Here is an 18,832-nt window from a genome sequence, read left to right as displayed (position 1 = left end):
GTATTTATTCATGAGAGACACAGAGAGGGTGGCAGAGACATAGGCAGAGGGAGAAGCAGTCTCCTTGCCAGGAGCCCGATGTGGGACTCGATTCTGGACCCTGGGATCAGGTCCTGAGCTGAAAGCAGATGCTCAACTGCTGAGCCACCCAGGCGTCCCTATCTCTTCATATCTTTTGCCCATATTCTAACCGGATTGTTTTCATTTTTACTATTGAATTTTGAGAGTCTTTGCTGGATATGTTATTTGCAAATATTTTCTCCCACCTTAGCTTGTCTTTTCTTCTTTTTAACAGGGTCTTTCCCGGAGTTTTTCGTCTCTTCTTTTTCAAAAAGAATACCTTGTTGTCTGGAGAATGGACTGTTGAGGGATAAGAACGGATGTGAAGAGATGAGGTAGGTAATTTTTTCCTTGTAGTATAGGTGCTATGTGATGATGGCTTAATCTAGGTGGAGAGAGGGAAAATGTTAAGAAGTAAGTGGATTCTGGAAATATTTAGGCAGTAGAATAAGTAGAATTTGGTGAGGGTGAAGAAGAAGGAGGCTTTTAGGTTGACTTCTAGGTCTTGGGCATAAAGAACTGGATTGATGATGGTGCTCTTTATCAAGACAGAGGATCTTGTAGGAGGCACGAATTGGGGAGAACATTATGAATTTAATATTTTATTTTATTTTATTTTTTTAAGATTTTATTTATTTACTCATGAGACACACACACACACACAGAGGGAGAGAGCGAGAGAGAGCGAGAGAGAGAGAGAGAGAGAGAGAGAGAGAGGCAGAGACACAGTCAAAGGGAGAAGCAGGCTCCATGCAGGGAGCCCGATGTGGGACTCCATTCACGGTCTCCAGGATCATGCCCTGGACTGAAGGCGGCTCTAAACCGCTGAGCCACCCAAAGTTTTTTATTTTTTTTTTCCGAAAATTTTTAATAAAGATTTATTGGAATACAGTCACACTTTGTTGAAATATATTTGACATATAATGTGTAAATTTTTTTTTTTTAAATTTTTTTATTTATTCATGATAGTCACAGAGAGAGAAATAGAGAGAGGCAGAGGCACAGGCAGAGGGAGAAGCAGGCTCCATGCACCGGGAGCCCGATGTGGGATTCGATCCCGGGTCTCCAGGATCGCGCCCTGGGCCAAAGGCAGGCGCCAAACCGCTGCGCCACCCAGGGATCCCTATAATGTGTAAATTTAAGAGTGTAACTTATTTTGATAACATTATTTATTATAATTTGATTATCATTTTAGCAATAGTTAGCACCTCTATCATGTCACATAATGGTCAACTCTCAATTTACTTTTAAACATGCTGAGTTTGAGGTATCTCTATCAGTTAGCTATAACAAACTATCCTAAAGGTTGTTAGCTTCAAACAATAAGCATTTATTATTGTTCATAAGTCTAGGAGTCTGATGATTGGTGCCAGGTTCATCTGATCATTCATAAGCATGTATCTTTGGAGGACTGAGTGGTCAATTGGAAGCTGGCTTATCTGGAATGACCTCACTCACATGGCTGGCAGTTGGCTGGCTGGTAGCTGGGGCAAGTAGGGTGACTGGGCCACATGTCTCTCATCATCCAGCGGGCTGACCTGTGTTTGTTCATATAACAGTGGTGGAGTTCTGAGAAAGGAAAAATGTACTATGCCTTTTGAGATCTAAGCTTAGTATTTGCAGTTATTTCCACTGCGTTCTGTTGGCCAAAGCAAGTCACAAGACGACCCCAGATTCTAAAGGGGAAATAGAATTAGCATGATCAATTCATCCTGGTTTGCTTATGATTTTTCTGGTTTTAGTACTCTAAGTCCTGTGTCCCAGGAAATTCCTCAGTTCTGGGCAAATTGGAATAGCTGGTCACCCTAAGTAGACTCCACTCTTTGGTGGGAAGAACTACAAAGTCACATTGCAAAGGACATGATTATAGGAAGGGATAAAAAATTGGGACACTTTTGTAATCAGTCTACCACAATGCCTATGAGAGATCCAAGCAGAAGTATCAGGTATCATTTGGCTCTTAGAAGAGAGATCTGGTCTGGAGATAAATTTGGCGGCATATAATTGTGTGTGTGCAGGTGTGTTTGTGTGTATGTGTATGATTATCTGGTATTTATTGAACAATTAAATGACGGATATTAATGCAAAAAATTATTTACTTTTAATCCTTACAAATTACTAGGAAAATATATATTATGTTCATTTTCACTTTACAAAAAGAAATAGGAGTTCAAAGTTTCTCAAGATAAAAGGAAAGCAAAGTAAAAGGAAACTGATGGTCAGGGTTAGAGATAGAAAAACTACCCAAAGCTGACGGATACCCTCAAAAATGGCTAATGAACATAGGGGGAATGTCCTGACACACTTTGATTAGGTTCTGATGGATCTGGTAAATTGTTAATATTCAGAATAATGAGTCCTGAGTAACTCAGAGAAAGTTAAAATATGTTCAGCATGCATTTCTAATTTAATTTCATTGTGGTCAGAAAACATACTCTGTAGGATTCTAATCTTTTGAAGTTTATTGAGACTTATTTTATGGCCCATATATGGTCTGTTTCTGTGAGGGGAATATATGTACTCAAAAAGAACACATATTCTGTAGTTGTTGGTAAATGTTCTAAAATGTCCATTAAAGTGGGTGATAGTATTGTTGAAAATTTCTATATTTTTACTGTTTTTGGTCTAATTATAGTAATTATTGAGACAAGGGTGTGAAAATCTTTAGTAATGATTGTGTTGTTTTCCCCTTTAATTTTATTGATTTTTTTCTTTATGTATCTTGACATTTTTTTAGGCACATGCATATTTATGACTAATGTCTTCCTAATTAAATCTTTTAGTACTATGAAATGTCCCATTATGTCTCTGTTAATACTGTATCCTAAAGACTACCAAATAGGATAATAATATAGCCAGTTCAGTTCTTTCTATGATTATTGTCTGTAGGGTATTTTTTTTACCTTAAAAATATCTGTCTTTTTTTTTAAGAGGGAAAGTGCACACATGTGTACTAGCAGGATAGATAGAGGGGCAGAGAGGGGGAGAATTCCAAGTAGGGTCCATGCCCAGCACAGAGCCCATTGCAGGGCTTGATCCCACAACCTCAAGATCATGACTCAAGTGGAAATCAAGAATCTGTCCAATGTCCAACTGACTGAGCCACCCAAGTGTCCCCAAACCTATCTGTCTTTAAAGTGCCGTATCAGTGAGAGTCCAACCAGGAGACAAGCTATATAGTAATTTCAACCAGGAAAGTTTAATATAAAGAATTTTAAAACATTTTTAAAAAATATTTTATTTATTTATTTATTCATGAGAGACACACAGAGAGAAAGGCAGAGACACAGGCAGAGGGAGACACAGGCAGCGGGTCCATGCAGGGAGCCTGATGTGGGACTTGATCCGGGGACTCCAGGATCACGCCCTCAGCTGAAGGCAGGCACTAAACTGCTGAGTCACCCAGGGATCCCAATATAAAGAATTTTTAAGTAAAATTTGGAAATGGAATAATGAGGAATCAGCTAGTAAGAAGTGAACAAAATTCTAAATAGCAGGTATTAAATGTCAGCCACTCTCCCTAAGGCTAAGATACGGTGACCAAGGAAGAGTTTCTCCCTCCTAATACTTCCCACCTGCTTACAAAAGGTGAGAGATAGACTTTGTTGGAGATTGTGGGGCCATGGCCTACAGAATGGCAAAGAGATCAATGTGATCCTGCATTGACAGAACTTGATAAAAATCTACTCTCTGGATATTGCCAGAAACTTGCCCTCTGGGGTGTTGAGGAAAGTTGTTCATGCAGAGGGTGTCTTGCTAGGGGTAATTTCTGCTATGAAACTGCCCAAGAGGTGCTGGAAAAGCTGCTGTGTGTTTCTGACCACTGTGCACTGCAAAAACTGGGCACTAGAGAAGTTGATAGTGCTAGGTGTCTGCTGAGAGAGCACTCTGTAACCAGGAAATAAAATTCTCTCTTCCTGCACTGTTTTTTCAATGCTCACCATTGGCAAAGCTTAATATTGTGCCAGGTGGTAAAGAGAAGATTTTTTAAATTTCATAACACACACACACACACACACAGAGAGAGAGAGAAAGAGACAGAGAGAGAGAGAGAGAGAGAGAGAATGAGAGAGGCAGAGACATAGGAAGAGAGAGAGAGAAGATTTTTAAAGGGCCTGGCTCCATTTGTACAGAGCCTGCAATAAAATATGAATTTTGGGCTGGGAAGCAATATATTGATAATTGGTACAAGTGTGTCTCTTGTAGGAAGTATATAGTTGGGTCTTACATTTTTGTTTGAGTCTGATGATCTTGCCTTCTAATTGGAGTATTTGGTTCATTTATGTTTAATATAAATTATTGACAGATTTGGATTTAAGTCTATCCTTTTATAATTTTTCTATTGGTTTTATGAGTTTTTCAAATTTTTTTTGTTCTCTGTTTCTATTTTTTCACTTTAAAAAAGTAAGTTCTACACACATTGTGGGGTTTGAACTCATGACCTTGAAATCAAGAGTTGCATACTCTACTGACTGAGTCAGCCAGGCTTCCCTCACTGTTTTCTTGTAAGTCAATTGGATATTTTTTAGAATTCCCTTTTATTAATTAAAAAAAATTTTTTTTAGATAAAACTCACTGGGCAAGTGAGTCATTTAACTTTCTCTTTCTTTTTAAATTTTATTTATTTATTAATTCATTTATTTATTCATAAGAGACACAGAAAGGCAGAGGGAGAAGTAGGTTCCCTGCAGGGAGCCTGATACAGGACTTGATCCTGGGATCCTGGGATCATGACCTGAGCTAAAGGCAGATGCTCAACCACTGAGCCATCCAGGTGCCCTCATTTTATTTTTTATATTGGCTTTTAGTTATTTTTGTTTGCAATTTTGTTTCAAATGGTTGCTGTGGGAATTACAATATACATCCTTAAGTTTTTAGAGTCTACTTAGAGATATGGTACCACTTCACATAAAATATAAACATTTTGCAACCATACAGTTTCATTGACCCCAATCTTTTATACCAGAGGTTGATGAAGTGTGGCTTTTAGGCCAAACCTTGCTCTGATTGCTTTTATTTAATTTTTATACAACTACAGCCATTCTTTTATATGTTGTCTATGCCTGCTTTCATATTATGATGGCAGAGTTGAATAGTTGCAAAAGAGACCATATGGTTTTTAGAATTTAAAATATTTCCCATCTGGACCCTAATAGGGAAAGTTTGTTGATTCCTGCTTTATGCTACAGTTGTCATGTCTATTAATATAAATACGCTATAAATACCACAATACTGGGCAGCATAGGTGGCTCAGCGGTTTAGCACTGCCTTCAGAGCAGGGTGTGATCCTGGAGACCTGGGATCGAGTCCCATGCCAGGCTCCCTGCATGGAGCCTGCTTCTCCCTCTGCCTGCGTCTCTGCCTCTCTCTTTCTCTCTCTCTTTCTGTGTCTCTCATTAATAAATAACTAAAATCTTAAAAAAATAAATACCATAATACTTCATTATGCTTTTTATTTAAATAGTCAGAAGTACTTAGGTAAATTAAGAGAAAAAATAAGTCTTTTATATTTATCCATATAAAGATACTCTTTCTGGTGCTCTTTATTTCTCCCCAAAGATCTGAATTTCCATCTGGTACTATTTCCCTTTAGCCTGAATTTTCTTTGTTAGCATTTCTTGTGGTATTGTTCTGTTGGTGAGTTCTTTTAGTTGTTATTTATATGAAGAATTCCTATTCCTTTTCATTCTTAAAGGATATTTATGCTGGATATAGAATTTTGACTTGGAAGGTTTTTTTAAAGATTTTATTTATTTGAGAGAGAGAGAAAGAGAGCAGGGAGGGGCAGATGGGGAGGGAGAAAGAATCTGAAGCAGACTCCACACTGGGTGCAGAGCTCCATGTGAGTGAGACTTTCAATCCCACTACTATGAGATCATGGCCTGAGCTGAAACCAAGAATTAGCCACTTAAGCAACTGAGCCACCCATGCCCCTTGAGTTGGAATTTTATTTTTTAGACACTTTAAAGATGTTGTATCACTATCTTCTAGCCTCCATTGTTTCAGATGAGAACTTAGCTATTAAATATGTCCTTGTAATAGTGAGTCATTTTTTTTTTCTGGGTGCTGTAAAGATTCTTATCTTTATCTTTGATTTTCAGCAGTTTGACTGATATGCTGAGGTGTATTTTTTATTTCTTCTGCTTGGTTTTTGCTGAATCTTCCTGAATCTTCTTGATTTGTGTCTTCACCAAATTATGAAACTTTGGAGACATTATTTATGACACTTTTTTGGCTTCTTTCTCTCTTTTTGGTCACTCTCAAGTTCTAATTATATGTATTGAGATTGCTTGATATTATTTTACAGGTTTCTGAAACTCTTTTCAATTTTTTTCTCTGTGTTTTCAAACTAATAATTTGCAGTTTGCTGACTCTTCTGCCATTTCAATCTGTCCATTAAGTGCAGTTTTTATTTTGTATATGTATTTTTTTCAGTGCTACGATTTCTATTTGGCACTTTTTTTTTTTAAGTTTCAGTTTATTTTATTTATGATAGTCACACAGAGAGAGAAAGAGAGATAGAGGCAGAGACGTAGGCAGAGGGAGAAGCAGGCTCCATGCACTGGGAGCCCAACGTGGGATTCGATCCCGGGTCTCCAGGATCGCGCCCTGGGCCAAAGGCAGGGGCCAAACCGCTGCGCCACCCAGGGATCCCTTGGCACCTTTTCATAGTTTTGTTTCTTTGCTTAGATTTTCTATTTATTCATCTAGTGTTGGTCTTTACTGATTGCAGCTCATTTATTGGTTGCAACTTATTATTGTGAAATGAAATTGGAAATTGTAATGCCTAGCATTAAAATATTATTTTTTAAAAAAGAAAAAGCAATATGCATCGTGAATACCTTCTTTTGTGGAAAATTTGTGTGTGTTTAGTTGTTTTGTAACATGTGTTTCTTACTGTGATTATGGTCTAAATGTTTGAAAGCCATCAGCTAGAAGGTAGATATAGAGTGGGATCTATTTCAGTAGAAAGACCTTGAGTTCTTAGAGCCAGAGTTTCCCTGAGAGAAACAAATCTATGTACAGATGTGTATGGGGGCTAGAAACACTTGATTGCTATTTGCTGAAGCTTGGCTCTCTGCCTGTTGTTAAAACATTAAAAACATTAAAGTGGTGTTTCTTGGACTTGGCTCAGCAGTTCCCAGGGCAGATTAAAAGCAGATTTCTTTTCCTAACAGGTGCCCCCAGGTCATCTCTAGGCAAAGAAAAGTTTGGGAACAGAGGCCCACACTAGAGATAATCTTCTGAGAAAGAAATGGTAATGGCTACCATTCTTTGAGCTTTGTCTTCGAGAACTGAAACCAGAGAGATTTAGTAATCCACAGCTTGGGAATGATAGACCAGAGACACCAGTGAGGACTGTCTGACCCTAGGCCCTAGCTCTGAACCACTGAGTGGAGCAGTCTAAAACACCAAGTCTGCAAAGAGCAGGAAGTGGGTTACCAATCACTGGCTTGGCTGGATTCCACTGTTAGCTGTGTGACCTCAAGCAATTTTACAAGTTGTCTGGGTTTTGATTTTCTTCTCTGTAAATGAAGGTCTTATGACACTTCCCTGTCAGGTTTTTGAGGGGTGTGGACTGTGTTACATGCTGGGCAAGTGTTAATTAATATCTGTGTTCTGTCCTTTTATCATGCTCTGTCCTTTTCTCAAACTGGGACTGTAATGAGAGGTGCTGGGGAGATGAGAGGCCCTTTTGCAGCCAAACATGGGGAGAGAGGAGCTTAAGAGGTAAGAGGAGCATGCTCTGAGACTGCAGGCCAACTCCAGAGGCTGGCAGACAAGGAAAGGAGAATGTGGAGGGCCTGTTTGCCTGGGAAGGCTGTTGCGATGAGCTGCAGAGGGCCTTCATGAGGCTTCCCTGAGCCAGTGATCTTCATGGGTTCAAGGCAATTGGCTTTTGACTTGGTTGAATTGCATTACCACGGTCAAGGTGTTCCGTTTCCTCACTGGGGTGTTCTGAGGGTTTTTATTTTGAAGCATATCAATAGTATCAAGTGAAATTGTTGAAGGAGGGCAAAGAATCATTTGATTACTTAATTTTCATGTTTACATAGCATTTGTTTTAAAGTAGTAAGAATCTAAATTCCAAATGTGGTTACAAAATCAGCCTCCACTTAAATTCGTAAGTGCATTTTAATGAAGCTTAATTTTAAGGCATACATTTGCATATTGGAATTTGCTTGAGCCAACTTTTAGAGTATGATCTCCAGAGCACTAGTTTTCTAGTGTTTTGAGAATGTCGCAGTTCTTTCTAATTGCTTTTTATGGCCTGGAAACCTTAGCTCAATTGGTATAAATCTTAGCAAAATGGAGAGGATCCAAATTAAACATTAGTTATAATACAGCACTTTTATAAGTCGTTCTTAGAATGTTCTTAGGATACCTTCGAACCCAAATGTCACCATTTTAGAATAGTGTGTTAAACATACTTATTCTACAGCTCATCTGTATTTAAATCAATAGGCATGAGATCTTAAAATAGCATATGATAATTTGCCAAGTGAGAAATAGATGGCTTCCATTTTCTATTAATACCTTCATGCAAAAATTAAGCTATATTAATACACTTATTACAAGTCTAACAATTTCAGAGGGGCTTCTATAGTTATATATATATATATATATATATATATATATATATATATATATATATATTTTTTTTTTTTTTTAAAGATCTTATTTATTCATGAGAGACACAGAGAGAGAGGCAGAGACACAGGCAGAGGGAGAAGCAGGCTCCATGCAGGAAGCCTGATATGGGACCCGATCCCAGGACTGCAGGATCACGTCCCGGGCCGAAGGCAGATGCTCAACCGCTGAGCCACCCAGGCGTCCCGCTTCTATAATTATATAAAATGAGGTTGATTTATTTTATTTTATTTTTAAAAAGATTTTATTTATTTATTTGAGAGAGAGAGAGAGAGAGAGAACGAGCGGGGGGACAGGCAAAGGGAACCCAGCATGGGGCTCAATCTCCAGACCCTGAGATCATGACCTGAATGGAAGGCAGATGCTAAACCAGCTAAGCCACCCAGGAACCCTGATTTGTTTATTTTAAACTTTTATTAATTGTGAACTATAACACACAGAGAAAAGTGCATGGAACACAAAGTATGAATAATTATAAAGTAATGTAATTACAAAAAGCCATGAAAACGCCACCCAGATCAAGAAATAGAACTCTGCTCTTACCCTGAGTACCTTTTCCATGTGTCCTATCTTGATCACCTCCTTCTCAATCTTCCCCTTCCACCTAGGTAACAATTACCCTGATTTTTATGATGATCACGTCCTTGATTTTTTTTAAAGATTTTATTTATTTGAGAGACAGAGAGAGAGACAGAGAGCATAAGCAGGTGAGTGGGGCAGAGGGAGAGGGAGAAGCAAGCTCCCTGCTGAGCAGGGAGCCCGCCACAGGCTCAATCCTAGGACTCCAGGATCATGACTTGTGCTGAAGGCAGACGCTTAACTGACTGAGCCACTCAGATGCCCTCACTTCCTTGATTTTTAAAGTTTTGCCTGTTTTTGAATTCTATACACAAATAAAAAAATACTAACAAATACTGACTTCACTACCCAGCTTGCTGACACCAGTGCAAACCTGGCTGGGTAGTATAGTCCCCAGGGAGGCACATCATATATGCAACTGAGGCATCCAAACCATAATCTTGAAGTTGGAGCTGTAACCCCATGTATATGGGGACCTCCCTTAGCCAGCCCAGGCCTTTTACTTAGCTCACAATTCTGCATATCCATGGCCCATCAGCAACACTCTGAGGCTTTGTTTTCCTAATATCAGTCTGAGAAAAATCTTAGTCTCTTGATTTTTAAGTGACTCACCCCATTTCTTATCCCCTTAGTGTCATCTATCAAAGCCTAGACTCCATGCTAGATAATGTTCCCCAGCATGGTAGTAATTTTTTTTTCTCATTCTGTACTCAATCTTTTGTCTTAGAACATACCAAGGTATTAAAATATTATTTAATGCTACAGAATGTATTCTTTTATATGTCTCTTTTGCTCAATTCCTTGTTTATAAGATTCATCCATGTTGTATGTATAGCTGTAGTTTGCTCATGTTCACTGCTGTGTAATATTCCAGTATGTAAATATATCATTATTTATCCATTGTATTACTGAGGGACAGAGGATTGTCTTCATTTCTGGTTAAGAATATTCTTTGGGGGATCCCTGGGTGGCGCAGCGGTTTGGCGCCTGCCTTTGGCCCAGGGCGCGATCCTGGAGACCCGGGATCGAATCCCACGTCGGGCTCCCGGTGCATGGAGCCTGCTTCTCCCTCTGCCTGTGTCTCTGCCTCTCTCTCTCTCTGTGACTATCATAAATAAATAAAAATTTAAAAAAAAAGAATATTCTTTGGCATGTCTCCTGGTACACACATGTATACATTTGTGTTGGATAGGTACTGAGAATTGGAATTGATAGATCATAGGATATATGTGTTGTACGGTTTAGTAAGTAATTCTAAACTGTTTTCCGAAGTTGTTGTAGTGTGCATTTGTGCAACAGATTTTATTATTTATTTTTTTAAAGGGACTTATTTATTTATTTGAGAGAGAGAGAGAGTGTGTGTGAGCAGAGAGAGGGGCAGAGAGAGAGAATCCTCAACCAGACTCCCCACTGAGTGTGGCAGGGTACGGGGCTCGATCCTATGACTCTGAGATCATGACCTGAGCTGCAATCAAGAGTCGAATGCTTGACTGACTGAGCCACGCAGGCATCCCTTTTTTTAATGATTGTGCAACAGATTTTTGAAAAAAGTTCAATATGGAGAAATAAGGGGGAAATATATCCTTCTTCAGTATGCATCTGTTGATTTCTGTCTTCAAGAACTGTCTGCTCTAAGAGATCAGTGTAGATGGGCTCAGGCGCAAATGAAGTGTTCCACATTTAGTATTGGTCCCTTCAAGTGCTGCTGGTGGCTTTTCAAGGAAGACTAGTGTGATTATTGATTGATAAGACACTGGTAGATAGCTGGGTAGGTGTCTTGCGCAGGAGCTAATGGTTCTTTTCATAGCTCCTGTGCTCTGCCCAAAGCAGGAGGCCCCTTTGAAGGTGGCTTTTTAAAATACCTGCTTACCTTGGAAATGTACTCACTCCTGGGGTATGAGTTTTGCTCTGAGCGTTTCTCTTTTCTCATCTGATGTTTCAGTTATGAAGGAAGGCCTCATTTAAATTCCCTGCCCTGAAGGCGTATAGGTGGCTCAGTTGGTTAAGCATCTGCCTTTGGCTCAGGTCATGATCCTGAGGTCCTGGGATCCAGCCCTGCATTGTTAGCAGGCAGCAAGGAGCCTGCTTCTCCCTCTCTCTCTGCCCCCATCCTCACTCGTGCTCACTCTCTGTCACTCTGGTCTCTTTCTCAAATAAATAACAAAATCTTTAAAAATAAATTCATTGCGCCAAAATCATATGGCTTGTTGATTTGTAGTGACTAGATCAAGAATGATTCAGGGGAGTGGTTTCCCATTTTTTTAGCATGACAACCTATTTAAACATTTTTTTATTATGGACTTTTCTGAACGTAGACATTCTATGGATGTGGTAATGGCATTCTGTTTTATGTTCCTTTTTAAAAAGTGCTGGATTGTTTACAATATCTCTACCTCCAGCCCTCCCCAGCACCACCCATATTCTGTAGCAAGCTTCATAATTTTTTTCTTTTTTTTTGATAATTTTTTTCCTAAGAATACAAATGAAGGTAGTGGAGTGGAAACACGGGGACATGAAAGATGTTTTAACTGTGGGTTCCTGTCTTAGGTCTGCTTCTGTTGAGATAGTGCCTTGGGCAAGCCATTTAGCCTCTCTGATTCTCTATTTATTTAGTTCCTAAAATATACAAATAGGATAAGATAATTTTTAAAAAGATATATTTATTCACGAGAGATAGAGCACACATGCACATAGGGGAAGGGCAGAGGGAGAGAGTCTCTGTGGGGCTCGATCCCACGACCCATGACATCATGACTTGAGCTGAAACCAAGAATCTGACACCAAACCGACTGAGCCACCCAGGTGCCCCTAGGTCAAATAATTTTAAGGCCTTTTCTGGATCCCAAATCTAAAAAGTTCTCTTATGGCTCATAAATAAGCTCGCCTTGATGTTTCCTTTAGGTTAAGGATGTAACATTGGCCTAACACACAGTAGAAACCCAAACCAACCTGACAAAAGAGGGTTAGGACCCTTTTTGGTGAGTCAGAGGGAGAGCAAGGACTGGATACACTATGGCAGACTCAGAATTAAGAATAATGAAGCATAGGAGCTCCTTGTCAAGGTGTTTTGCAAGATTTCCCACACCAGCAGGTTTAGAACAAGAACCAAGGCCCAACATGTTTTTCCTTCTATAGACCTTTGTAAACCTTCTAAACTCTATTCCCTAAGTCAGCAGGATCTAAGTCACAGTTCAGGATCTAAGGATGGCTTTTTAAAAAAGATTTTATTTATTTATTCATTAGAGACACGAGAGAGAGCTGGAGGCAGAGACACAGGCAGAGGGAGAAGCAGGCTCCCCGCAGGGAGCCTGATGTGGAGCTCGATCCCAGGACTCCAGAATCATACCCTGGGCCAAAGGCAGGTGCTAAACTGCTGAGCCACCCGGGGATCCCCAAGGATGGGTTTTACTTTTTCAAATGGTTGAGAAACATAAACATATGAATAGTACTTTGTTATACCTGACAATTATTATTATTATTTTTAAAAGATTTTATTTATTTGAGAGAGAGTGAGAAAGAGCAATCACGAGCAGGTGTGGGGAGGAGCAGAGGGAGAAGCAGACTCCCCACCAGGCAGGGAGTCTGACAGGGGACTCGATCCCAGGACCCCAGGATCATGACTTTAGCAGAAGGCAGATGCCCAACCAGCTGAGCCACCCAGGCACCTAACATGTGACAATTATGTCAACTTCAAATTTCAGTGCCCATCAGTATAGTTTTATTGTAACATAGGCTCATTAATTTATATAGTATCGGTGGCTACTTTTGTGCTATCGCGGTAGAGTTCGGTTGATGTGACTGACACAGTGAGGTTTACAAGTATTTACTTTCTGGCCCCTCACAGAAATTTGCATACCCCTCCCTAATCCCAACCTGTAATTTGCATTTTATGTTTCTGCAAAGATTGACCCCAGTCAACAAACACTTCTGAATCACCCACTCATACACCGTTTCTGATTTACATTTGGTTCATTTTTTAGGCTCTCTTAGGTTTCCAGTGACTTCTGCTCCAATACTTTCCTTTATGTGAAAACTCAGTCTCTACTCTGACACCTTAAATTAGGCATCTCAATATCTGTTCTGTAAAATTTTAAGAGCTGTAGCAGGTGCTCTTCTGTGATCCACCCCTCTTCAGATCTAGCTGAAAGCCCCATCAGATTTAGAAAAAGTCCCTGGCTTTTTCTACGGACTTCCTCAAATTCAACACGCCATGCATCCTTTGGCTTTGTATTTCCAAGGCTTTCCTACTTAACAGCAATTGTTGAGTGTGGCAGTAAGGAGATGTGATTTTTATTTTATTTTATTTTTTTAACCAGGGAATAGTCTGCTTAGCAGTCACTAGAGCAATTTTAAATTTGCAGTTTTGTTCCTTCATGGTTTTTGGTGGTCTTCATTTCCCACTTTTCAAAGACATAGGCTAAAGTCTGAATGAACTAGGGAAGGAGTTAATTCAACAGCTAAAATGACAAAAAAGGGATGCCTGAGTGGCTCAGTGGTTGAGTGTCTGCCTTTGGCTTGGTGGCAATCCCAGGGTTCTGGGACCGAGTCCCATATGGGGCTCCTTGCATGGAGCCTGCTTCTTCCTCTGCCTGTATCTCTGCCTCTCTCTGTCTCTCATGAATAAATAAATAAAATCTCTAAATAATAAAATAAAGTAAATAATAAATAAAGTAAAAAAATAAAGTAAAAAAATAAAGTAAAAAATAAAGTAAATAAGTAAATAAAATAAAATACATAATAAAATAAAGTCTCTCATGAATAAATAAATAAAATCTTAAAAAAATGGAAAATAACAAAACAAAATGGTGGTTCTTCCCCTATTTCTATGGAAATCTCTGGAATTTTTAAAGGTATATATTAGCTGCACGTTCTAAAATGATGATCCCCAGGGTTTAATTTATATAGGTATGATTGAGTGGTAATACTAGAGGTCCCTGCCACTGAAGGAAGCCTTTATACCACTGTACATAGCTCCCCTCACCCTCCACCCCTGCCCCAACACCAAGATGATCTCCTGGAGGCAGAAGACAGGAAGCGGGGAGGGGCGGGGGGGAGGTCATGAGGCCACAGTCTTTACTGGGCTTTCTGGGGAGAGGCAAGTTAAGACAGAGAAAACAGTTAAGGATTGGCAAGTTTGAATAATTCCATTGGGCCTTGGGGCACAGGGCAGCAGAGATAGGGGCCCAGGTTTTGTGAGTTAGATTAGGAGCTAGTTGGGGATACAGATCTGGGGATTGGTTGGTTTGCATATGAAAGGTGTGCTTTTTGGCAAGCTGGTATTATCTTTAGGAATTAGTAACCCTTGGAAGGGGGAGTCGCTCTGAGTCTGTGAGACCCCCAAACACCAGAGTATTGAGAATACAGGAAGTAAAATACAGTTGATATAATTGATCCCGTGATGAATGGATGCCAAAAGACAAATACAGAGTCTAAGAAAACACAGAATACTATAAAGTAGCAAATTAATTGAATTTATGTATTTAATGGGATAATGACTTTTAACATTAAAAAAGAAATCTTGCATTTTGAATTAGTTTAGAAATTATGGTAAAAGGCATAGATAATACTCATAATAAAATTTAAAACCTGTATAAAAGTTTATAATGTGAAAATCAAAAAGATTTTTCACTCCTATTTTGAATCCCATTTTTCAATTAATCACTATTAATGTCTTTCTAGTAGCTTTCCTTTGCATGCATATTCATCTCACTTTGAGTGAAAGCAGCGTTCTTACCGGTCTGTACGGCCCTATTACCCCTGGACTTGGACTCCTGCTTACTCCCCCTCCTTCCCTGCCCACCAGCCAGGGCCTCAAGGCAGGCTCCAGCCTCAGAGCCTTCACTTCCTCCAGATAGAAGCCTTTCTCCCTTACCTCCTTCCATTCTTTAGTTAAATACACCTCCAGGAGGTCACCTGGGCCTGACAGTGGTTTCAAAAATCATACCTAATCCACACTTCAATTCCCCTCCCCTGGTTTATTTTGATCCCTAGCACTCTTTACACGGTACCCATAACTTATGCTTAGCTCTCTTGTTTATTAAGCATCTCCCCCACTGGAATGTAAATAGGTAGGAATTTTTGTGTAGCACCTGAGACACAGAAACACTTAATAAATATTTCTTGAATGAGTGAATGGACGGATGGATGAATATCAAGCACAACTATACAGTTCATATTTACTTGCATAATTCTTTTTAACAAGTGGAATTGTATCATATGTACCATATCCAACTTGTTTTTCTTTCCCCAGATGGAATTTTGAACATTTTTCCATGTTAGCATAACTGGATGCAGTTCATTTCTTTGAATAGCAGCATAATATTCCAGGGTATAGATCAAAAGAGAACTTATTTCACCATTTACTGATGGTCATTGGGATGTTGAGATTTCTCAGTTTCCAATAAATCAAGGATTAGGGTGCACGCCTAATCCAGTGTGTAGAACAGGTTCCAGAATTGACTAGGAGACTTCTTTTTCTGGCTTTCTTGTGCTGTGATTTATATTTTTCTTTAATCCTGGCTACTCAGTTAACCTTTTCGTAAAAGGTATGGGATGAAGTGTTGGCGGAGATGGGTGCTGGGACCATCACATGTACTCACAATAAATCTCCATTAAAAATCAGTTGATAGAGCTGAGAGACCTCTGTAGAGGTGGACGCCAGGCATGATGGGGAGGGTCCTTCAATTTCCTTTGTCCCGAGTCACCCCATTTATCCACACCTGCATCTGGTCTTGTACACCCCTTGCTGACTAGTCCATTCGTCTACCATGTGCCTTCAAAATTAATACCTGGCACTCCATGTGCTGGCTAATTTATCTTCTCAGTAATCATATCTCTCTTCTATTTTCTATCGTTTAAAGCCAGTCTTCTCCTTTAGAGCCCAGTCACATGGTCTTTTTCCCCATTGAAATCTGCCCAATCCGTGACACCTTCCATACAAAAGTTCAAGCTTCATCTCTCAGCGATGCTTGATGATCTGGCCTTCATCTTGCCTTTCATTTCCGCCCTGGCCCTGGACCAGTCCATCTGTTCCTTCCCCGCATCTCTGCTGCTTTAATCTGTTCCTGCCTCTGATCTGTGCTTGTTACACCTGCAAGCCCAGCCCATGTAATATGCTCTTCCTTCCTAACCTTCAGGAATCTCATCTGCTTCCCTGAGTGATTCCAGCCTTTCAGCCTTTCCAGCCTTCCCCAAGGAATTCCGCAGGTTGCTCGAGCTGTGTTCTCTTGGGGACTGGAGGTTTATTTTCCATAATCTATGCATCTCAGCCCTTTTGAATGTCCCCAGTTTGGCTTAATGAGGGCACTATGGGAACATACCTGGCCTTCCATTGCGGAGGGGTCACCAGCATCACTAGGTGGGCACAGGAATGAGAGGAACCTCCATCAGGGCTGCCAAGCCTGGTGTCACTGAGTTCCTGGAGCCCTCAGCGACTCTCTGGCACCAGTGAGGAAGTGGTCACAATTTTTAGGAGGGAGGGGCAGTTGGGTTTGGGAAAATACTGTTGGATTATAGAAGATATTTATATCTACAAGAAGTTCATTTTTTTAGTGTTGCTGTTTCCTGAGTTGGTTGGCCTCTTGATGCTAGTAGCTCTGAGCCTTCTTTCCAGAAAAATTCACAAATACACATAATTTCAAATGAACTTCCAAGATGTGCATGGATCCCCTGGAACCCAGCAAAGATTCCATGGCCCCCAGGTTAGAGCCCACCTCCCCAGAGCATGTTTCACGTTTGTCCTCTGCTGTTGGTTTCCGCCACCTACCTGTCCACTGAATGTGGCTGGAAGGCATTTCTTTCTTTCTTTTAAAAATATTTTACTTATTTATTCATGAGAGAGACACACACAGAGAGAGGCAGAGACACAGGCAGAAGGAGAAGCAGGCTCCAGGCAGGGAGCTCGACGTGGGACTCGATCCTGGGACTCCAGGATCACACCCTGGGCTGGAGGCAGGCGCTTAACCGCTGGGCCACCTGGGCTGCCCTGGAAAGCATTTCTTGATGAGATACTGCAATAGACACAAAATGACTCTGATGGTATTTTATGCTTTTCTTCTTTAATATTTTAAGCTTTTTTTTTAAATTTTTTTTTAAAATTTTTATTTATTTATGATAGTCACAGAGAGAGAGAGAGAGGCAGAGACACAGGCAGAGGGAGAAGCAGGCTCCATGCACCGGGAGCCCGATGTGGGATTCGATCCCGGGTCTCCAGGATCGCGCCCTGGGCCAAAGGCAGGCGCCAAACCGCTGCGCCACCCAGGGATCCCAATATTTTAAGCTTTTAAGAAGATTTTATTTATTTATTTGAGAGAGAGAGAGAGAGAGAGAGAGAGAGAGAGCAAGTGAGCACAATCAGGGGGAGCAGCAGAGGGAGAAGGAGAAGCAGACTCTTCAGTGAGCAGGGAGTGAGACATAGGGCTACATCCTAAGGCCCTGGGATCATGACCTGAGCTGAAGGCAGATGCTTAATTGACTGAGCCACCTAGACACCCTTCTTTTTAAAAAAAATTTTTTTGTTAAATTTTATTTATTTATTCATGAGACACACACACACAGAGGCAGAGACACATGCAGAGGGAGAAGCAGGCTCCGTGCAGGGAGCCCGATGTGGGACTCAATCCTGGGTCTCCAGGATCACGACCTGAGCCCAAGGCAGATGCTTAACTGCTGAGCCACCCAGGTGTCCCTTTTTAAAAATTTTTTAAAGCAACTTTTGCAGGGGCGCTTCGGGGGCTCAGTTGGTTAAGCATGGGACTCTTGATTTTGGCTCAGGATTGTGAGTTTGAGTTCCGTATTGGGCTCTGTGCTGTGCATGGAACCTGCTTCATATTCTCTCTCTCCCTCTCCTGTTCCACCCTCATCCCACTCATGCTCCCACAAGCACATGCTCTTTCTCTCTCTCAAAAACAAGCCAACAAAAAATAAAGCAAGTTTTGCCTCTCTTTGGAAATGTTCCATATTATGACTTAAAGAATCAGGTAGGGCTCCCCCCCCCATCATGCATAAGTTTCAGACTACAGTAGTGCCCCCTTATCCATGGTTTCACTGTAGTTTGTTACCTGCAGTTTTATTGTTGTTATTCATCTCCTACTGTGCCTAATTTATAAATTAAACTTCATCATGGTAGGTAGGTAGTGTAGGAAAAAACATAGTATGTATAGGGCTTGGCACTATCTGCAGTTTCAGGTGTCTACAGAGTGGGGGGCTTGGAGCACATCCCCCCAAGTAAGGGGGGGCCCCTGCACATGGCTCTGTCTTGTACCTGACTTATTTGTATTGTGGAGTAGGGCAATTGGAATTTTCCTCTGAATCTTTCTTCTGAATCTTTTTTTAAAGATTTTATTTATTTATTCATGAGAGGGGCAGAGACACAGGCAGAGGGAGGGGCAGGCTCCCTGTGGGGAGCCCCAAGTGGGACTTGATCCCAGGACCCCAGGATCATACCCTGAGCCAAAGGCAGATGCTCAGCCTCTGAGCCACCCGGGTGTCCCTCCATCGAGTTATACTAGGGATTCTTCGATACTGATTCTTTGCCTCCTTC

General features: G+C 40.6%; 1 long non-coding RNA gene across 2 annotated transcripts in view; it reads left to right on the top strand.

The window, feature by feature from the left end:
* The first annotated feature begins 293 nt into the window (after positions 1-293).
* LOC144304532 (uncharacterized) overlaps positions 294-18,832 on the top strand; it is a 146,140-nt gene continuing 127,601 nt past the window's right edge. For both annotated transcript variants that reach the window (XR_013371483.1, XR_013371484.1), the window contains exon 1: positions 294-395. This is a non-coding gene — a long non-coding RNA (uncharacterized LOC144304532). The remainder of the gene's footprint in view (positions 396-18,832) is intronic.

Source organism: Canis aureus, chromosome 34 (genome assembly GCF_053574225.1).
Source record: "Canis aureus isolate CA01 chromosome 34, VMU_Caureus_v.1.0, whole genome shotgun sequence".
Lineage (NCBI taxonomy): Eukaryota > Metazoa > Chordata > Mammalia > Carnivora > Canidae > Canis > Canis aureus.
The sequence above is the reverse complement of the archived record's forward strand: the minus strand, read 5'-3'. Positions and strand labels throughout refer to the sequence as shown.